Source organism: Corvus moneduloides, chromosome 2, assembly GCF_009650955.1.
Source record: "Corvus moneduloides isolate bCorMon1 chromosome 2, bCorMon1.pri, whole genome shotgun sequence".
In the NCBI taxonomy this organism is placed as follows: domain Eukaryota; kingdom Metazoa; phylum Chordata; class Aves; order Passeriformes; family Corvidae; genus Corvus; species Corvus moneduloides.
In genome coordinates, this window is record NC_045477.1 from 25,390,276 (window position 1) to 25,409,440 (window position 19,165).

The window sequence follows — 19,165 nt, forward strand, 5'->3', positions numbered from 1 at the left end:
AAGGTAGCTTTAGAAAAGGTGAGAAATGAGCCTGTGTTGAAAAATTCTATAGCATTTATAGCCCTTTTACTGTCCAGTCTCTTGCCTTTACTAGAATTATCCATTTTTTATCTTACTGAAAGTAAACTTAAATCCTAGTTAATGAACTGGTCTTCTAGTAGAGCTAGAAGAACCTCCTACTCTTACTGTTGAGGCACAGCTCTGACAGTAGATAACCAAACCTCAATCATGTAGGCCTTTTTCTGCTGGGGGATGTTTGGCAGCAAATTGAGATTATTTGGGTTATTTAATGCCCTTTCCCCTACAGCCCCAAAAACATGCAGGACATTGTAACTATTCTTCAGTGGAGAAACTGATTATTAGGGATACTTTATCCTTCACCACTAGGAGTTTCTAGATCAGAAAAGCTAACATGTAACAGTGCAAACTACGATAGCACAAGAAAACTTTTTAGAGCCAATGCTTCTGTCTCCTGGTTGTACAGATGTCATTGGACCACTAAATAACAGAAGCATCATGATGACTAATTCCAGTTCAGGTTTAGATGAATACATCAAACCACATAAGGCTGGATAAGACACACCTCTAGAATTTACAGTATTCAACTAGTGCCTAGCCCATGGCAATACTATCCACAATAATTATATGCCACCACCAGCTATCTCGAGGATCAGTTTAGGAAGAGAGCAGTTGCTTTGCCCAGGGAAATTTAGATTAGATGTAAAATTGGATTTTTCATAAGCCCTTGTTTTTACCTAGCTACGAATGTTTCCTTAGCACAAGTGAAAACTTTACACATTTTAGCTCAAACTGTACTCTACTAAGCCTCCCACATTTATACCCATCTTCTTGGCAGTCATCCCGAAATATGTTTGGGTTGAAGCATTACACATTACATTTGGTGAAGCTTTAGCATTCCCTGTTGCTCACATCAATCCTTATTTCTGTTTGCTCTTGTAATTTACAGTTAATGAAAATTCTAAGTTTACCTTTGTTTTTGTTGGCGTCTGTACAAGAGAACCCTTTAGCCTTTTCAGCCTCACACCCAGCTGAAAAGCTGGATCCAAAAGGGAAGGTAAAACCTATCTGAGCGCTTTCATTTTAGACAGAAGCCCTTAGCATGCATGTCAGCGTTGTAACATTACATTTCTGAAGGAACAGCAGAAGAGCCTTGCTCAAGGTTTGACCTGTGCGTGGGCTAGTGAGTGGGCTTGTAAGTGGCAGGTAGAGCAGCTGATCACAACATGAGAACGCTAGATCTCCATGGCCATCTGGTTAATGGCCTTAACCAGTTCCTGCTCCCTTCCAATTCAGGCAAGATTCTGCCTGAAATTAACGGGAATTTGCCTGATTACCAATGTGGGAACGTGGCTAATAGCAAACTCGTACTGATGACCTTAACACAGCGTAGGCAATATTGACAAAACAAAGCATTCTGGAGTTGGTGCAGTCTTTTCTAACGAGCCTGTTAAAAGTTGACTCACAGATTTTCAGTTCAGGAGATACAATTTGTGTTTACCTACGGTACCACCTATGCACTGAGCTGTGTATGTACGAGGTTATAATGTTAAGCAGCGAGCTGTAAACAGATGGTACATGTAGAATTTCTGTACATACACACAATTAGATAATGTACGTGATTTGTATTATGCTTTTTAAGACGCTTATTTGAAAGACAGTTTTGTGCATTAAAAATTCCTATGCAGCTATCAAATTATTATAAAACTAAGCTTTAATATATACGCTTTTCATTTATTTTTGGTGCTCATTACATGTTCTGAATCATTGCTTGTTCAGAAACATTACCTCTTACATTAACAAAATATTTTGCAGGTGAGAAACACTGACAAATTTAGAAAAATATGTAACCAGAATTATAACACAGAGTCATATTTCTGGGAAAAGCAGGTTTCATGAAGTCAAGCCTGACCAAGCCTTCCTGCATCTGCTTATAGTGCTTTGTACAATCTGTTTTTCTCATGTCATCAGTGTTGCATTATCAGTAGGAACTCTGATCACATTTTGGAAGTTCATTTCCTGCTTTCTGGTTCTTCTTGTGTTGCTGTTGCAGACGCTGTGCAGTCTAATGTGCTGGAGGACAAGGCATGGGAGAAAACCACTGTTTGCACCTGTTTAAAATCTCCAGTGCTTTGTGTGGTTCCTGGGCAACAGGCAGGAATCCTGAAAAGCTAGGCTGCACTTGCTCAATTGTTGCTGGCAGCTGTGACTTTGAGAGAGCACATAGCAGCTCGTTAGCAGGTTGCTTGTGTTACATGACATGCACCAAGCATGTCAAACTCTGAGCTGAGCTCGATGCCTTTGCTGCCTGCAGTCGAGGCTGGGCTGCCTGGGGTTGCAGACTTTGCCAAGGAAAGCATTATAGAGATGTAAGGTGAGTTCCTCGTTGGTAAAGGGGCAGGGAGGTGAGGCAAGGAGGTGTGAATTGGTGCTTGCTGATTAGGAAAGGAGAATGGTGGCACACAGGTTCTCTGCTCCAGTGCATTCTATTTTCTTCCAGCAATTTTGTTCTTTCAGAGTGTATTTGCAATGGTAGGACATAGAAATGCAGGGGATAAGATGAATTTGAGTGTGAAACTGTGCACACAGACACATGCATACATTATATGTGCATTACAGTGGGGAAATACAAGATGACTTGATTGGATAATTTTAAATTTTATTATGAGCTTTGATTTCTGGGTCTCATTTACTTTGAGGGATCAGGATCAAATCAATCCTTACAACCTTGATCTTGGCCTATTTAGGCAGCATCCAAGCAGCAGATGCAGTCACACTGTTTGACTGGCAAATCCAGACCATTTCATCTTCACATCTACTCAGTTTGTGCCTCTTGGCTCAATAAAGCATCTCTTTGCTCTTGTAAAAGGAGTTAGTATCTGATAAATCTAGTTAAACAAACCACAAAGCTATAGCATCCTTACAGTCTGTTGAAATCTACATCATGGGATGGGAACAGATCTGCCATTGTCTGAGATCTGTTTACACTCTGTGCAGTTTTAACCAAGAAGGAGTGATCTATAGACTGATCTCTTTTCTGCAGCTCCAGAAAATCTCCTCTAGACACACAGTGCTAATATTGACAATAGAAGTCATTAACCCAAGATGAAGAAAAAAGCAGAAGGAAGTCTGCCTACTAAGGAAATTAGATACACTCATGAAAAAAAAAAAACCTATCAAGGACCACTTAATGAAAAGATAATGTAACAAATACATATATACGTATATGTATGTATAACATACATACTTGCTCAGAAAATGCCTGCCCAGTGGTTTGCCAGCAACTGGAAAGATTTAGTGCAAGGCAGCAAGACTTCTCATTTGTCCTGCCCACAGGTACAGTGAGAAACTGCCCTGGCTAGAGTCAGGGACATGCTCTTGAGCTTCTCTCTGATCTGCAAAGGGATGTGATGTGGGCATGGTAGGTTTTCATTTGAACCATGCTCCAAATGCATGCTTCAGTGCTTATCTATTGTTGTTGTCTTCTTTATCTGAATATAGAAAGCACTACTTGTCAGGTCCTGAGGGTAAATGTGATAAAATTAATAGAAACCAGAGTATGACATAATCATGTACATTCAGCATGAGCGGCTTGATTCATTTTGTGATCAGAGCTTTTTGTTTCCTCATCTAGAAAATTGTGATAATTGGTGTTTATCTCATATTGCTCTACAAAAGCAGTTACATTGTAAACTTTCTTTCCATGGTCATCCCTGTGTTTTTCTGTTGTCATTTCCTTTTCTGTTTTAAACTTGGATTATAATCTGTTTTGCCATAAAAGGCCTTCTGAATTCATCTTCTGACATTAGTTTGGCTATCAAATCCTAGAAAGAAATAAACTGAGATATGTGTGTAGGTCTGTGTGCTGTTTTTGCTGTCTTCTGTCATGCAGGCAGGACCATAAAGCTTGCAATTGACATCACTTTAGTGGGGACTCTCAGTTTTTATTCAGGAACAATATACAAGAGTATTATTCTTTAGGAAAGTATATGTGGTCCCTTTGGTTGGCCTTGCTTAGCACTGTTCTTGATACCGTCTCATCACTGCAGTGAGAAAATTGCAGGTTTCCTCCTTCTCTGCAGCTAATTTGTCAAATTCCTCTTAATATGGCTCCCCTAGTTTTAAAATTCAAAAAAAGTGAGATCTGTAGGACTTATTCTGTCAGTTTAGAACATGTTGTTAGCTGGCAACAACAACTGTGCTGCACAGCACACACGAGTCAGGGGCTGGATGTTTATGAAACACATGAGAATAGGTGTTGCATTTTCTTATGTACTGCTTCATTTTACATAAACTGTATAGCGCCAAAAACACCCACTCAAAAATAAAGTGCAATAGAAAAATGGCGTTCAGATGTTAAGGATATGACTTAAAGCTCTTGCAGCCAAGTATAACCAAATTGAGAGATTTATTCTGTTTATAAATCATACTATTGTCTCAGGTGTTCCAGCTGATGCAGTGGAAAGGACAGACCCCAAAAAGAGGATTTTGTGAGATGCTGCATGTAGGTACAGTAAGATGAATACAGTAGCATGAAATTCCAGTGGAAATAGTCTGACAAGATTCTCTCTTTAATTTCTAACTGGTGACTGCCATGTTAGAATTCATTCTGTAAAATACTCCTATGTTTTTAACATCCCCAGGTGCTAACAGTCTGCAATAAATGTCCCCTGTCTCAGCATGGCATCCTTGTTTTGTTGCTGTAGATTATATCTGCACTCATGTGCCACAACACATCTTTCACTGCTTCCTCGTGAAAAGAACTGTAGAAAGATGATGTGCTTCACTGGGACCCTCTTTACGCTAGAACAGTGTGGATTGTTCAGGAAATGCCAGTCAATGGCCTCTTCCATAGGCTCCGTGATAAGAACTTGGGACTGGCAGATACACCTTGAGCCAGCCAGTGTGACAACAGACAGCTCAGAAGTGGCTGCATTATGAGACTATGAAGACAGATGAGTCACAGCAACCTTGACTTGGGTCACATCCAAACACGGTTTTAGAGGGAGGAAGGGAAAGAAAAAAGTCTGCCTCTAGAGTTGAGAGCACGGGCAGAACCTCTCCTTTCACCCTATATTCTCTCCTCTTGTTGGGTTTTGTTGTTGTTGTTATTGGTGGTATTTTTGTAGCCAGCCTGTTCCATCACTGAGTTTCCTTGTCGGTGTTTCAGAGGATGTGCAGCACTCGATAGCATTGCTACTCCACTCTTTGTGTATAGTTCACAGCTTGGCAATTCTGCCTAGTCACTGGTGGGTCGTGTCTTCAAACAGTCCATCAGACACACCCAACCGCAGCAACAGTGCCTTAAAAGAGAGAATAGTCCACCTGTGGGCACTGAAATTTCACATCTGTTACAGAGTGTGATCATTCTGTTACAATGATACTATCTGGGCTAAATTTACTAGTGTTTGCTGTGTTATCATTCTCCTGCTCCCTTTTGTTCTGTTACTGATCTGCATTGAAACTTTGGAGCAAAACATTCTACTAAGAAACCAGGCCCTCAGAAAACAAATTTGCATGGGGTAATCTTCTTCTTCAATAACAGAAGATTATCTTGCCCAGTCTGTTTGTGGCTTCAACTTGCTTTTTTTTTTATGTAGGCTCAACTAAATTGAGAGTTATTTGAAGGCACTGAAGCTAATTGTCCTAATTAATCCAAGTGGGCCCAGTTGGGGGATAGAACTTGAGACCAGTCAGGTGGTATGGGAAAAAAGCCTCCTCCATTTGTGGACTAGGTACTGAAATGGAGAAGCTGGGCATACGTAAGATTGTACTGCTCCTGTGGTAAGGTTGTGGGGCTTTTGGGCTTGTTTTTGTTTGGTTGTTTTGGGTTTGTTTTTTTTATTATTTCTGTGTGGATTGTTGTGTAATATGTTGAATGTATCGATTTTTGTGTATGTGGGGCCATATCTGAGAGAGGGCAGTTACCTTTATGACAAAGCTTCCTTTCAAATAAAGAGCATTGAGTCATTACTCCAGCCTCATAGCTTTTGTTGATCCTGAAATAGTTAGTAGTGCATTTTCTGCTGTGTCAGAATGTGCTAGGTTCATCTAGCAGCTGGAGATGTATGGATTAGCCACCAAGTGAAGAAGTATAAGGGAGAGTGCAGGATTGTGTCATGTTTCTGCTATGTTGTGGTTCTGACATGAAAACTATGACAGTGCTAACAAGGTGCATGAAGGGGAGTCTTTTTTTAACAGGAGTTTTTCATAGAAATGGTTAAAGCAAACTTGGAAGTTTTTGAAGGTGTAGTTTTTGTGTACGAGAAGGCAGAATATTATGCTCATCTAACAAGTATCCATCATTTCATTGCTATTTACTCTGCTCATTGATCATCCCTCTCCATTTCTGAGCTACCTTTATGTTGGTAGCTGTCACTGAAGAGTTCTACTTGCTCCCTTGCATCTGACAAAGATTCTAAACAGGGCAGATTCTGGTTGTTGACTTTGAGAGTAGATTTTAGCCCAATTTACATAGATAAGATTTGGCGTGCTATCCTATCCCAAGTGTCTGTTCAGTGAAAAACATGCAGCTATCTGTGCCTCTATCATTTTGTTTGCCAGCAACCTGGCAAGCAAAACTCTTTTCAAGTCCTGACCTGGCTGATGGCTATTTGATGGCATAGAAAAAGAGGAAATAAATAGCAATTGAAGTAGTCCAAAACACATTAATTAGGTAAGGATTTAGACTAACATCCTGCATTTCCCTGTCACCTTCAAGAATGCCATTGAACTGTACTTCTAACCACCACACCTTTTCTGTACCTGTAGGCTAAAGGCTTTGCCCTTCGGGAAAAGGCCTTTCCCAACCCTGGAAATAACACAGTTAAAGGTAGGGGAATAGGTCAGCCAGTGCCTGTTATGGTCCTGTAGCCACAAGACAATCCATCTTTCCCATCGTAAAAATCTGGCTGCAGTATTATTGTGTGTAATCCATGCTGATTCTAAAAGCAGTATGAATTGTATACATCTTGCACATCAGTTTCAGTGTCTTAAAAAATGAAGAGTTTTTTTCCTTTTTCCCCTTCCTTTGAAGTTTTAAAGCAGAACTTGCTGGTGACCCACTTTTGCTAACAGTTCTCTTAACTAACCCCTGTACTCGCTTATACATTTTTTTTCTCTTCCACCCACTGTCTGTCTAGCCTGGTTTAAAATTTTTATATATGTACTTTTAAAAAATTGATTAGTTGGAGAGCTGCCCGTTCTTCTGCGCTGTATAATAAGGATTTAAAAACTGCACACTGAATTCTGTATAGTGTAATTAAAACTGACCCAGATTTGGACCTGAGAACACCAGGACTTAGCCAAACTTGCCATGAGCTGAGTTCTGATGGCAGATGGAAGCTAATGAGGACACACTACACTCCAGAATTTCCCAGCTGCTTGGCCCTTTTTTGTACAAACAAGGTTTGGAGTGAAGTCCCAATCCCAAGAGCATGTTCAAGCAAATGTACTGCACCCAGTGTTTTGGGAAACAAGGCAATGCTGTCGGACTGCTTCAGGAAAATTTTGAGGCATTATTTCCAATGGGCTTTTACTGTGTATCCCAGTGTCATGCATATGCTGTCTTCCGTCTTGTTCTAGTCTGAGTGTGATCATACAGTTCAGATCCTGTCTGAATGCCCTCCTCCAATTTCACTTGGGAGGGCTTCGACTTTAAGTTAATGGAGTGTTAAGAGCCCACAAGCACTGGATCTCCCTTCGACCTGTGGTTCCCTTCAGTGGATTCAGTGTCCTGGGACTATTCAGGCAGATGTAATTGAATCAGTTTGAAGCAGCTGTAGCTGGCATGTGGTCTCTCAGATTGCTAGCACCTGCTTGGTTGGGTTTTTTTGTTGTTTGTAACTCACTAGAGTGAAAATAGTGCCAAAACCAGCATTGGTCTTGGAGCTGATAAAGCGCTCCAGTTCCTGTATCCCTTTCCCCTTCTAGCCCAGCCACCTCATTACTGGTGCCTGCAATAATGTTGTTGGTAGTGAGCAGGAACAGGTTTATGCTTCCCCTCCAACTGCCTCCCTCCCCTTCAAGCCACTGCACTGCCAACACTGACTCTCTTCTTCATAAGCAGTGAGACTTAATCGTGCTCAGGTGTGCAGACCGTCTGTGCCTTCCTTAGAAAATTGGGCAGCCCATGGTTTGCTGTGTCTGGTGCAGGCTGCCCCAAATTTATCTGCTGCTCTAACAGTCATAACTGCTGGCACAGCAAAGTTGCTGTTCGTGTGTAACAAATGGCCAAGGAGTCCTGGGAGGTTCTGTTCAATACTTCTGCTCCCTTCCTCTGGTGTAGTGTACATAGATTTTGGTTACTGTGTTCCTTCTACAGTCAAAATTTTAATATGGTAAGATTTCAGAGGGGACTGTGAGTCACTTGGTTGCCTCTCTGTATCAAGTGATTTATTGTAATCAAAAGTTCAAAATAAACACAGTAGTGCACTTGGCCAAATACAGTAACAACACACAGTGGTGTGGTTTTCAATGTAATATTATAAGATGGCATATTGCAACATTAATTTTTTTAATATATCCCTCCACTGACTCCCCCTTAGTTTGTGCATAAAGTTTATGTGCCTCCCTTTTATTTTGTCCCTTCATGCCTCAGAGATAAAGGATGTATCTGGACTTCTAATTCCAGCCGTTTTCATCTTTGGTGTTAGCCCCACACCTCACTTCTTGCTCTCTTTCTCTTTGTCTCTCACACTCTCTCTTTCTCTCTCTTTTTCTTTCTCTCTCTCTCTCTCTCTGCCCCCCCCCCCCCCATTTTTTGGGTACTACCACATATTTCTAGAGTTGAGAGGGTCTTGTCCTCAGCTGATGTATGGGACTTGATTGTTTCCTGCAATAGCTTTAAAAATTGCTGTTTTGGGCAATTAAAAGTCAGTTCCACGAAGTGTTCCAAGTTCTGAAGCTGTTTCTTTCTTTCTCTCCTTTTAATCTATATCTTGCATTTCTATCACATTGTGAAAGGTTTTGATTTGTCTGTAGCTATTTGGGATTTAGGCAAAGTGTCTCCTCAAATGGAATATTCCATCTCTTCTCCAGCACATGTACTAATGCACAGTTCTCTGGGGTTCAAAATACAATTTCAATTCAGCGGAAGCTAAATGCCAGTTTAAACATATAGAATTAATTTGTTTTGGGGTTATTTTGCAGTATACAGAAGATGTTTCCCTTTATTTATTTGTTTTTACAGTACAAAATACTCCTGGTTTTACCTTTTAATTTGCACTGTGTGCTTCGATACCCTGATAAACTTCCTTGTATAACTTGTACCTGTGGAAGTGATGCAGCTAAACATTTTAATGGTTGTCTGATGGAACTACAAAGGAAAAAAGAAAAATGGAATTCCAATCAAGGGAGAATTGTTTTTACTAATCTGGTAGGGTTATATCACTGCTTGATTCTTCTCTTGTCCTGTTGTGATTTGTAGTGTTTTGTTTGTTTGTGGACTTACTTTGTTTTCTTTCCACCCACACTCCTGCTTTCCTAACTCCCTTTTGCCTAGTCTCAAAATGTCTACCAATAAAAACATCCATTTGTAATGGTAGCTTTTGCTACTCTTTGTAGTCTGCAAGTGTTTCAGCTACAGATATCTACTGAATAAAATGTCAGCCACCATTTCTAAGAGGGGAAGCTACTAAGGCTTAAATGAAGAAATGGCCAAGGACTGTGGCTCTCAATTTTTAGAGGTACTATTTTAAAACATTTTCGCTATAAGCGACACTTTTTGTGAGTTAAATAATGGAGAGCAAATATGGAATATTTTATCTTTTTCAGATGTTTTGAGTATCCAGCATCCTTTGATGAGATCAGTAGGATTATGGAAGAGAAACTGTTCTTGAGGCCACAAGGAATACAGCATCCATGGATATCTAAATAAATAGCAATAGCAAATTAGAAAATGTTGTTTGTATGCAAAAATACTTGGGGGTGTGGGGGGGGGAACAAGCAAAGAGTAAGTACGCAGGTGTCTATCTTAGGATTTCTTAGTGCCATTTGTAGCCAGCTAGAACAAGAAAGCATCTGCCACTCTTATGGTTGTCTTGAAGATAAATATAGTTTTAGGTCAGCAGCAAGTGCTGGCTGATATATTTTATTCCTAGAATGCTTTTTTTTCATGTACTAAAGTTTACTTTAGAAATGCAGGCACTAAATAATTGTGAATTCTACACTAAGTACAAGAGGTAGTAGAAAACCAGCGGGATTTATGTTCTCAAGAAGTCTATCTGGCATAAGCGAAGAGAAAAATATATAGATGTTCTTTTCTGTCTGCTAACATCCTGACTATGAGTTGTGAATTAAGTGGTGTTTATTGTGCTGAACCATGCTTTTTATACATTTAATTTGAAGGGATCCATTCAGAGACTGTACATGTCTTACTTGGATACAGATAACTGATCGATTTTATGTGAAGCATGCTAGATTTTTATGCCCATGGAGTACAGAGCTTTTCAGACTAAGATATATTAGTAACTAGCCCAGGAGGGTGACAGAAAGGACAACAAAGGAAGTTAATAAATTGATAATGAAGTGGGATTATAGAGGATTGAGGATGGATATTAGAACCATTTCAAACACACTTTCTAATCACTACCACTCTGCTCTGATTCTGTCTAGTGGCACCACCCTGAAATGTACTGTTGGGTATTTGGTAAAAGACCACTTGACTTGTCGCTTATTGGCAAACATGCCCACATCCTTGACAGGGGTCAAGAAGTTAAGTGAGTGACAGTAAGATTCTTCTGTTTGCCATGCAGTTGGCCTCTCTAGAAGAGCCTTTACTTAATTAAGTTGACAAAAATATTTGGAAGACTTGCAGTATGGTGTCTGATCTACAAAGTTTTTATTGCCTGGGCTTTGTGTTCCATCACTGCATCATAAACAATACAAAATCAAGAAATTGGTGGCCAATTTAACACTAAAGTGAATATGAAAAGATACCATATTGTACTTCTAACTAACAGATAAAACTGTGTAAGCGAATCAAACTAATGCAAAGCACAGAGGAGGAGATGCTGACAAAAATGAAATGGACTCTAAATCTCAAAACATTTTCAAGAAGAAATCCGAACCCAATTCTTTCTATTACGTTGACCAGGCAGTTTCTTGAAAGAAGCAGGAGCTATCTCATACATACTTACAACACATAACTCTTGTCTACTTCCCAAAGCTTCAGTTTTTGCTTTTCCCAAAATTCCGTGCTTGACAACTGGACAGAAGGCTACGCTGAATTAAATTTTATTGTTCTGGTGTTCTCCATCCATTTGCAATGCACATAATCAGGAATTCAGCTATGTCCCAAGAAACCCGTTTAACCTAATGAGAGCAAATGGCAATGGGTGTTCCTTACCCGAGACAGCAGTGCCAATGTTTCTGCTTAATTGGGACATATTTGGCTGGTTCCGGTGCTTCAAGTGGTTTTTAAACAGGTGTTTAATGGGTGTGGGATTCTGAACTCTGCCCTTTTGATACAGCAGTTGCCAAATAAAGATTAACAGAAATAAAAAGATCTAATAATACAGAATAATAATTTTTGTCTTTGTATATTTATTCAGCATAATTTTTACTTGAAGTCGCAGGCGGGTGGGGAGGTGTTTCTTCTCATAATTGAGAAAGTCCATTAAATAGAACAACGGGATGTCTAGCAGGGTGTCCTAATTAAAATTACCCTGTAATTTGAACAAAGCATTCATTTGTATGTAGCTAAGGTTGACCTAAACCCCATCTAAATCAGGAAAAATTATTATACCATTTTTTTTTTCTGCTGAAAATGAAACTTAGCATTCTGCCAGCAAACAGCATGGTTCTGTTATTATACAGTATTCAGGAGTAAGGATTTTCTCTTCAGTGTTCAAAAAATAATGTTTTCAGTAAATTTAAAAGATATTTCTCTCCTACCTCCACCCTTTGGTAGTATTCATCCATGGTTGCGTTTCTGTGGTATTTGAATGCAGAGAATTTTGTTCTGTGCATGCTGTAAGCCCATCTGAAGCCTTTGGTTGTGGCCAGTGTGCTGGTGAACTAATAAGCAACTGAGAGAGCAGCTGTTTAGCAGGACTGATTGGCTCGGGCTTGACTTCGCTATCTGCAACTCCACAGTTTCTGACTGGCTTGGAGTGCAAGCCGGGTAATTTTGTTATCTCGGGGAGTGTGGGCCTGCATACATAATCTAGGCTGTCTACACAACTGAGGAGACCATACTCTCCGTGTAAAAATGACCTACTCCTGCTCTAGCTGTCATGCTTTAAAATGCTGCTGAGGCAAATTGTATTTAATATAATTTATCAAATCAAAGTGAATGTTTGAAAGAACTAACTTCAGAAATACTGTTTGTATTTAAAAAGAAATTTGCACCATCTTTTACTTGACAGAGCTGCACAAACTGCAGCTTGTGGATGTTGCTTCCAGGACACAAGGGGGTGGAAGTTTATTTATTTATGCCCACTTTCTGGGCAGGTTGGGAAGGGGGAGGATTTTCAAAAATGCTTGAAACTCGTCTGAATATGCTGCTGATGGATTCAACTCGGACTTCTTCTCCATGATTTGAGTGGAAAGAGAATCACACCTTTGTTCCTTTGGCTAATCCCACCCATATGTACAAAAAGGGGAACTTGATAAATGCCAAAACTGAGGTGCAATAGGAGTTTCCTTTCACTGAATTATTCTTCTGCTCAAACCAGCTTTTACATTTTCATCTATCAGCTTCAGTAGAGTATATAACAACAAAAGAAAGGAAAGGGAAAAATCTGGTGAAGAATTTGCTTAACCTACCTTAAGCTCCAAGAAGAATTGTTGAAAAGAAGATAAAATTTTAGGCTGCTGTTGTTGTAATACACTTTTAAACTGATCAAGAGCACTTGAATAGAAAGCATTCAAAGGTTGGCATAATTAAAAATTTTAGATTCCTGTCATTGGTTTAAAGATAGTCGTGTCTTTGTGGGCACCTGTTGTAATGTGGAAAGAGTGAAATCAATTCAATCAAACAGGTATTGGCCAAGGTATTTGGTGTGTGTGTATATGTTATTGTGTGGATATTTAAGTATGCATGCTTTCCAACTGACAGTTATTTTACAGAGAAAGATGTTCAGTGACAGCACAGGAAGGATATATGCACAAATGGGTTGTACTGGTACCTGTATCTTAAAAGGCAGTTGAAGGAATATGGGAATCTCCTGTTGGGGAAACCAGCCAAGCCTCTTGTCTGGGGGTTGCATAACTTGAACACGTATAGGTTTGTGTAACAAGCTGTCCAGGTGCCTGTGGTTGACAGGATAACTGTAGCCATCTTGAGGATGTGTAGAAGACTGGAATGAAAAATAATAGTTGTGTGGATGCTGTTGCTTCAGACTCACTTATGCTGGAAAGCATTGTTTTGTTATTGTTGGACAAAACCAGTCACCAGTTCTTATGCCTGGTCTGGTGTCCTGCCCTTGAGGCCTGGTTGTAACTTGGCAATACAAATTCTAGCTGCAGTACTGAAAAGGTGGGTATTAGTTGTTCAGCCGATGAAAACAGAGGAAGGTCAGGTGTTGGCACTGATTCCTCTTCTCAGTTACTGTAATTTCCAAAGATGATGAATCACCTGTGGATGCTAACTGGTTAGTGAAGCTCTTCCTTACTGACTCCTTCTCCTGAAGATACTGTAGGTGGTGGTGCCAGGTGATTCCTTACCACGAAAGGATCTCTCTTGTAGGATGTAAAATGTTCCAATTCCCTAGAGCAGGGAAGCAAAAGAAGGGAACTTCGGTGTCTCCTGTGTTCAGCTGAAATCCAGATGCCTATCCTGCGCAACTGCTTGGACAGAGTGGCTTTAGAACTACTGAGGGTTACAAAGTTAGTTTTTAGTCAGGACAGAATTGATACTTCTGCTCTGGAAAGTAGCAAAAGAGCTGTGTAGTATGGTAACTGTATACATGTAAAGGAAAATTCCTGCTCTATATTTCCAGGTGTATTTTCTGAAGTCCTTGAAAGATTTTTCAGGAGTTTCACCATGTTCTGGTAGCAGTGGCTCTTAATCACACGCTTTTTCATTTGCCTTTGGCAAGAATGCTCAATTCTTTCCATTTGAATGTGGGACCTTGCCTTATTGCCTCAGGGAAGTGTTACTGTAATGCATGTCACTTGAGGCTAATTCAACCTGCCACTTGGAAAATGCCCCTGGTGCAGATTGTAGCTGTGCACCATTATCTCAAGCTATTTTTTGTCAGAAGCAGACTGCATCTGTTCTGTATGATCTGAGTAGCTTGACAGTTTATTTTAAGTTAGCATGTGAGGTGGGGTCTTTTTTACCTATAAAGCTGTGATTGGTTTGGCTTCCAGCTGTGTGATAAGAACCTTTCTCCCGTGGCATACCAAAGCAGCCCTAGACATCACAAAATGCAGGTCCACAGCAGCTTAAACTAATCAGTGTTGACGCTGCTCTGTTGCTGTTCATCCACTTGAACAGTTCTGCTGTCTCCCTGGCTCTAGCCCCCAAGTTTTCTGCCTGGATCTTGAGGTGCAACAAGGGTTTGATGTGGCTGAAAACACGTGGAAAAGAAGCCTTCATTCAGCTGAAAGCTCCCTGAACCAGGCACTTACGCAGTCCTGGCTCAAGGATGGACTTGGGGATGTGTGGCAAGGAGAGGAAGGAGGTGAGGGAAGGGTGGGACTGTGACACCTCCAATTAAAATCAGCTTACATCATAACACAGCCATGCTTGTAAGGTTTTGGAGATGATAACCCAGTGGTTTCAGCAAGATGCAGCTGTGAGCATAGGATATGTTAATCACAGGAACTGTGGCTTTGGAATTTCCTTCCTCTGCTGTTTTCGAAGACATCATTTTGGTGCACATCAGAAACACTGAAGATCACACACCTCAACCTTTCCACCCTTGAAAAGGGAAAATGATACGAAGGCTTGATTAATTTCTTTTATGAGGTTTGGTTGCTCTATGTCACTAGAAGTAGATCAGGCAGAGGGCAGGAAAAAAGAAAACATTTTTGTAAGCAGTAGGGAATTTTCCCCTTTGAAAAAGAGCTAAAACTTCATTAACATTTCAGCCAGCTTTAAATTAAAATTTGCATCTGAAAATAATCTATCATGTGTTTTGAGTGCCAGCGGGTCACACCAGGGCAGTATCAGCAGAAGTTTCTTGTGTGTACAGCTTGTGATGTGGCTCTGGTACCGTCAGTCACAGTGTCACCGTGCCACTCATGCTGGTGTGAGAATACCCATGGAATTAACACTTGGCCTTGTGCTGATCATACAAAGCCAGTGTGCCCCGGGCCACGTGGCTGGCTGGGGCAAACTGAGCAGAGCAGATGACTGCTGGGTCCTGAATTCTACACCTGCTTTGTGTGCAGGGTAACTTGGCCTAGTCCTCTTTTACCAAGAATAGTCTTATTCCATTCCATTGCAATAGGTCTGTGTACACCAGAAGTTTCTCTTGTAACATTTCTGTAGGACAGGCCCTTAGAACATGCCACCAGAGTGATTGGGTCATCTTTCACCCATCCTTATGCCACTGAATGGTGTTACTTTAATTTTTCTGCCCCACTGAGCACAAGTCCTTGAGTTTGATGTTGGGGAGATTTCAGAAGTGAAGCTAGCAGCTCTGCTGTGCAGGCAGGAGAAATGGGAAGACTGTTCTGTATCCCTAGGTTTTGCACATATGAGAGGATGTAGGCATCTGCAGCATGCAGCCTGAAATGGTTTTTTTCCTGCAAGGTTTTTATGTCAAATCAACATGGATTAGATTTGTAGCTGTCCTGAGCAATTGGTATCCCAACTGCAAAGCTTTTGGAGAAAAACACTTTGCTGATTGTATCATGCTTTTGGTAGGGCATGTGTTGGAGTTCCTGGCAACTGTTTCTAAAGGGTTTACCTTTATGCAAGGTCTTAAAAGATGATTTTCTCCTCTTTTTTTTTTCCCTCTCTCCTCAGGGAACTAGAGGGCTTGACGCATCCTTTACATCCTGCATTTACTCTGACCACAGTCCCTCCCTGTTCTCACAAGCAGAGCTCAGCCCTGCTTCCCTTCCTGTTGATTCCCAGTCAGCTACATGGTAAGTTTTCATTATCTCTAGACTTGTTGCCATGAGGCAAAACTCTGGCAGACTCTCTAAAATCCATTAGCACTGGGCACTGAGGGCAGAGCACTTCATGCCCATCAGAGATCACTCAGTTGTATTCCAGGCTGACTGCGAGGAAAGGAAGATAGTATTGAATTAGCATTGGAGCTGAACTTCAGCATAGATTGTTATAGGAATAAAATATGAAGTAAAATATGTGACAGAATTAAATCCATCAGTTCTAATAAAAGAAACAGAAGAAAGCAAAGAAATATTGGACCCTTAAATCCCATTAACCAGGCCAGAGAGAGAATGTGTTAAAAGGAAGCTGCACTGTATCTTTTTTCATTGTTTGATGAAATAATCTTTTTCACCCTTTAAGTAGTGTGTTTAAAACTCCTAGTATTTCTGAAACAAAGAGAATATACAGCCACCAAGCTGGCTGGTTTTTATACCTTCCTTTCTGAGTATTGTCCTTCAGTGCAATACAGAGCCATTTCTTTGTTCTCACAAGCTAGCAGTTAAATTGTATGTAAATGTATGCAAATTAGATGCTGTCTAATAAAGAGAGTCATTAGATGGAAGAAATATTTAGTTTAGGGGGAAAAAAGAAAAGAAAGCAGGTGTATTTTGCAATAGAAAAATGTAAGATTGCAAAAGCCCCTCAAACTTTGGGTGAAGGCTTTTTATAAAGCCATTAAAATATTTTCTAAAAGGCTTGCCCTACTCTTGGTCCTATTTTCTGTGTGGGTTTTTTATGTATGTGCGCTTCTGTGTTCTTAAAACTCACTGGCTTTGCTATACATACAGACATGTAATTATTGTATTCATAGGTATTTTATTTCTTTAGATCATGTAGCTATGAATTTACACACATGTATCTTGTAGTCGGGTGTGTTTTCTGCTTTCTGAGTAGATAGAGGTGAAATTCACGTGGTAAATTTTATTTTCATAGATTGATTTATTCATCATATGCTCTGTCTGGATACCTTTTCTCACTACCTCATCTTCCTCCATTTTATCAACCCCCTCCTCAACAATTTCAAAGCTTTATTTTTTTTCCCATCTTATTTATTCACCAAATCTTAGTGCCAGATGCATTTCCATTCTTTCACTTGCATTTTCTGCCAATTTATCCCTTTTGAGGTATGGACCTGATTTAAGTCTGAAGCAGGAGTGACCTTTCTAAACGTGAAGTTGGAGCTTTACTGTCAGGTGTCATAACACTAAAATGCTCAGAATGTGAAGCTTTGTGTCATCCAGAGCTGGAGATTCCACACCTGTGGATGGAGCACTTGTATCCATCTAGGCTCTGAAAGATTTAAAATAGATGAACCTTATTTTCTTGCCACCTCTAAGGAGATGAAATTTGAGACTTTTCTCTCTCTACCTTTGAATTTCTACTCCAGCTCTTTCAGCATTTCTGTTTGGGTAGACTAGTATATGAAGGTGACGTGGCTCAATTATCTTGAAGTCTTTGTTGTATTTTGTTTCTAATGGTCAGTTATGGTTTCAGGCAGAGGTAACAGCTGTATGTCAACTTGGCTTTTTTTTCTATTGCCGTTTTGCAAGTCTGGAAGTCTAAAGACATATATGTATATGTGTATAAAAGATATGTATATAAAAATAATGTTGTTTAAATATTTACATATAAAGCCAAGGGATTGGCTTCCTTCCCAGAATGACTGGAACTACCTTCTCCAGGAACATTTGGACTTGAGAAATCTCTACAGCAACACTTTTTTACTGAAACTAAACAATTTGTGAAGTGAGTAACTAGCCCTGCACCCTTTGTTGTTCATATGGGTTCTTTAGCTTGGGGTGATGGAGAGACCTCTGTGCATGGGTAGTTCATTTCCAGCTAATTATGATAAGATTATCTTTTATTGCCATTTTTACCCCACCGCTTCTCATTGGCTGATTTCCTGAGAGAGAACTTGTGAGTGAACCTTGGACAGAGTGGGAGAATTTTTGCCACAGATCTAGGATGGGTCCATGCAATGTGCTGCATCTGAGCAGTGTGTGCAGTCTGGGCACTGCATTCCTTTCTGGACAGCTAAAGAGCAGTCAGACTGATCACTCAGATCAGCTGCCCAGCATTCCAACCACCCTGGCTGAGTAGTCAGCAGGGAAGCCATAATGTGTCTGCTACCCAGTGGGAAATGTAGGCAGGGTGACTGTAAGGACGTGGTGGAGATTTGGCAATGAATATTTCAGGTACTCTTGAAGGCGTAATAGAATATGTAAGGTGAAGATTGTGTGGAATGTGAAGAAAATCTGAGCTGTTGATGATGAAGATGCCAGAGAGGGGTGAGGTTAAAGTGAGGAGTAACATGGTGACTAAGAGGGATGAGGCCATGTTAGCAAGCAGAAAATGTTGGTGGTTTACTGGCTCACTTGGGACACCACTCTTCTAGGCTTTCTGGCACTGAACGTCCAGGAGAACAGAGTCATTAGTGATGCAGGCATCTAACATGGATGTTTACACTGAGTTTGCAATCTAGCTAGGTGTAGCTATGCACATTCTTCAGATTTTGGGGGGTGATGGTTAATCCTGAAACCCTAATTGGGATATTTACACTGGACATGGGACAAGCTAGCAAACAAAGTGCCTTCTGTCTGTCACATTCTTGATCAGGCTGCAAAAAATACATACAGATGAGTGATACTCAAATGAGGGAAGAGTGGTGTGCAGGCTTAGGGGCAGGGATCTGATTAATTCCGTATTCCTTCCCGTGCTTCCTGTGGTCTGGAGTAATTGTTCAGGGCAGGAGAGAATTCAATGCCTACTACTTTTGAGGATATGCACCTTTTTACCTTATCCATCTCAACAATAACAATAAAACAGCTTTCCTACTCTTGAAGTACATTGCAAGCATATATATGCACAAGAAGATGTGAGACTTTTGTATCCTGTGATGATGAATCCAAAAGCAGTACTGTCCACAGATATGATAACCAGACCCCTGGTCCTTCAGATCAGGCATCCATCCCGTTAATGTCTTCAGCTTCAGCAGTCGGAGGCACCGAAGAAATCCTAAGCTGTAATAGTGGAAGAACTAATTTTTTTCACTAGTGATCTTGAGAGTAGATGAGA

At 40.4% G+C, this 19,165-nt stretch overlaps 1 protein-coding gene across 6 annotated transcripts in view; it reads left to right on the plus strand.

Moving 5' to 3' along the window:
- The window catches only part of ZBTB20 (zinc finger and BTB domain containing 20), a 501,190-nt gene that overhangs the window by 104,815 nt on the left and 377,210 nt on the right, over positions 1-19,165 (plus strand). For 5 of the 6 annotated variants that reach the window (XM_032098516.1, XM_032098514.1, XM_032098515.1 and 2 more), the window contains one exon: positions 15,941-16,062. The exons of the other annotated variant lie outside the window; for it this stretch is intronic. The gene's annotated coding sequence lies outside the window, so the exon portion shown is untranslated. The remainder of the gene's footprint in view (positions 1-15,940; positions 16,063-19,165) is intronic. 6 annotated transcript variants of the gene reach the window in all.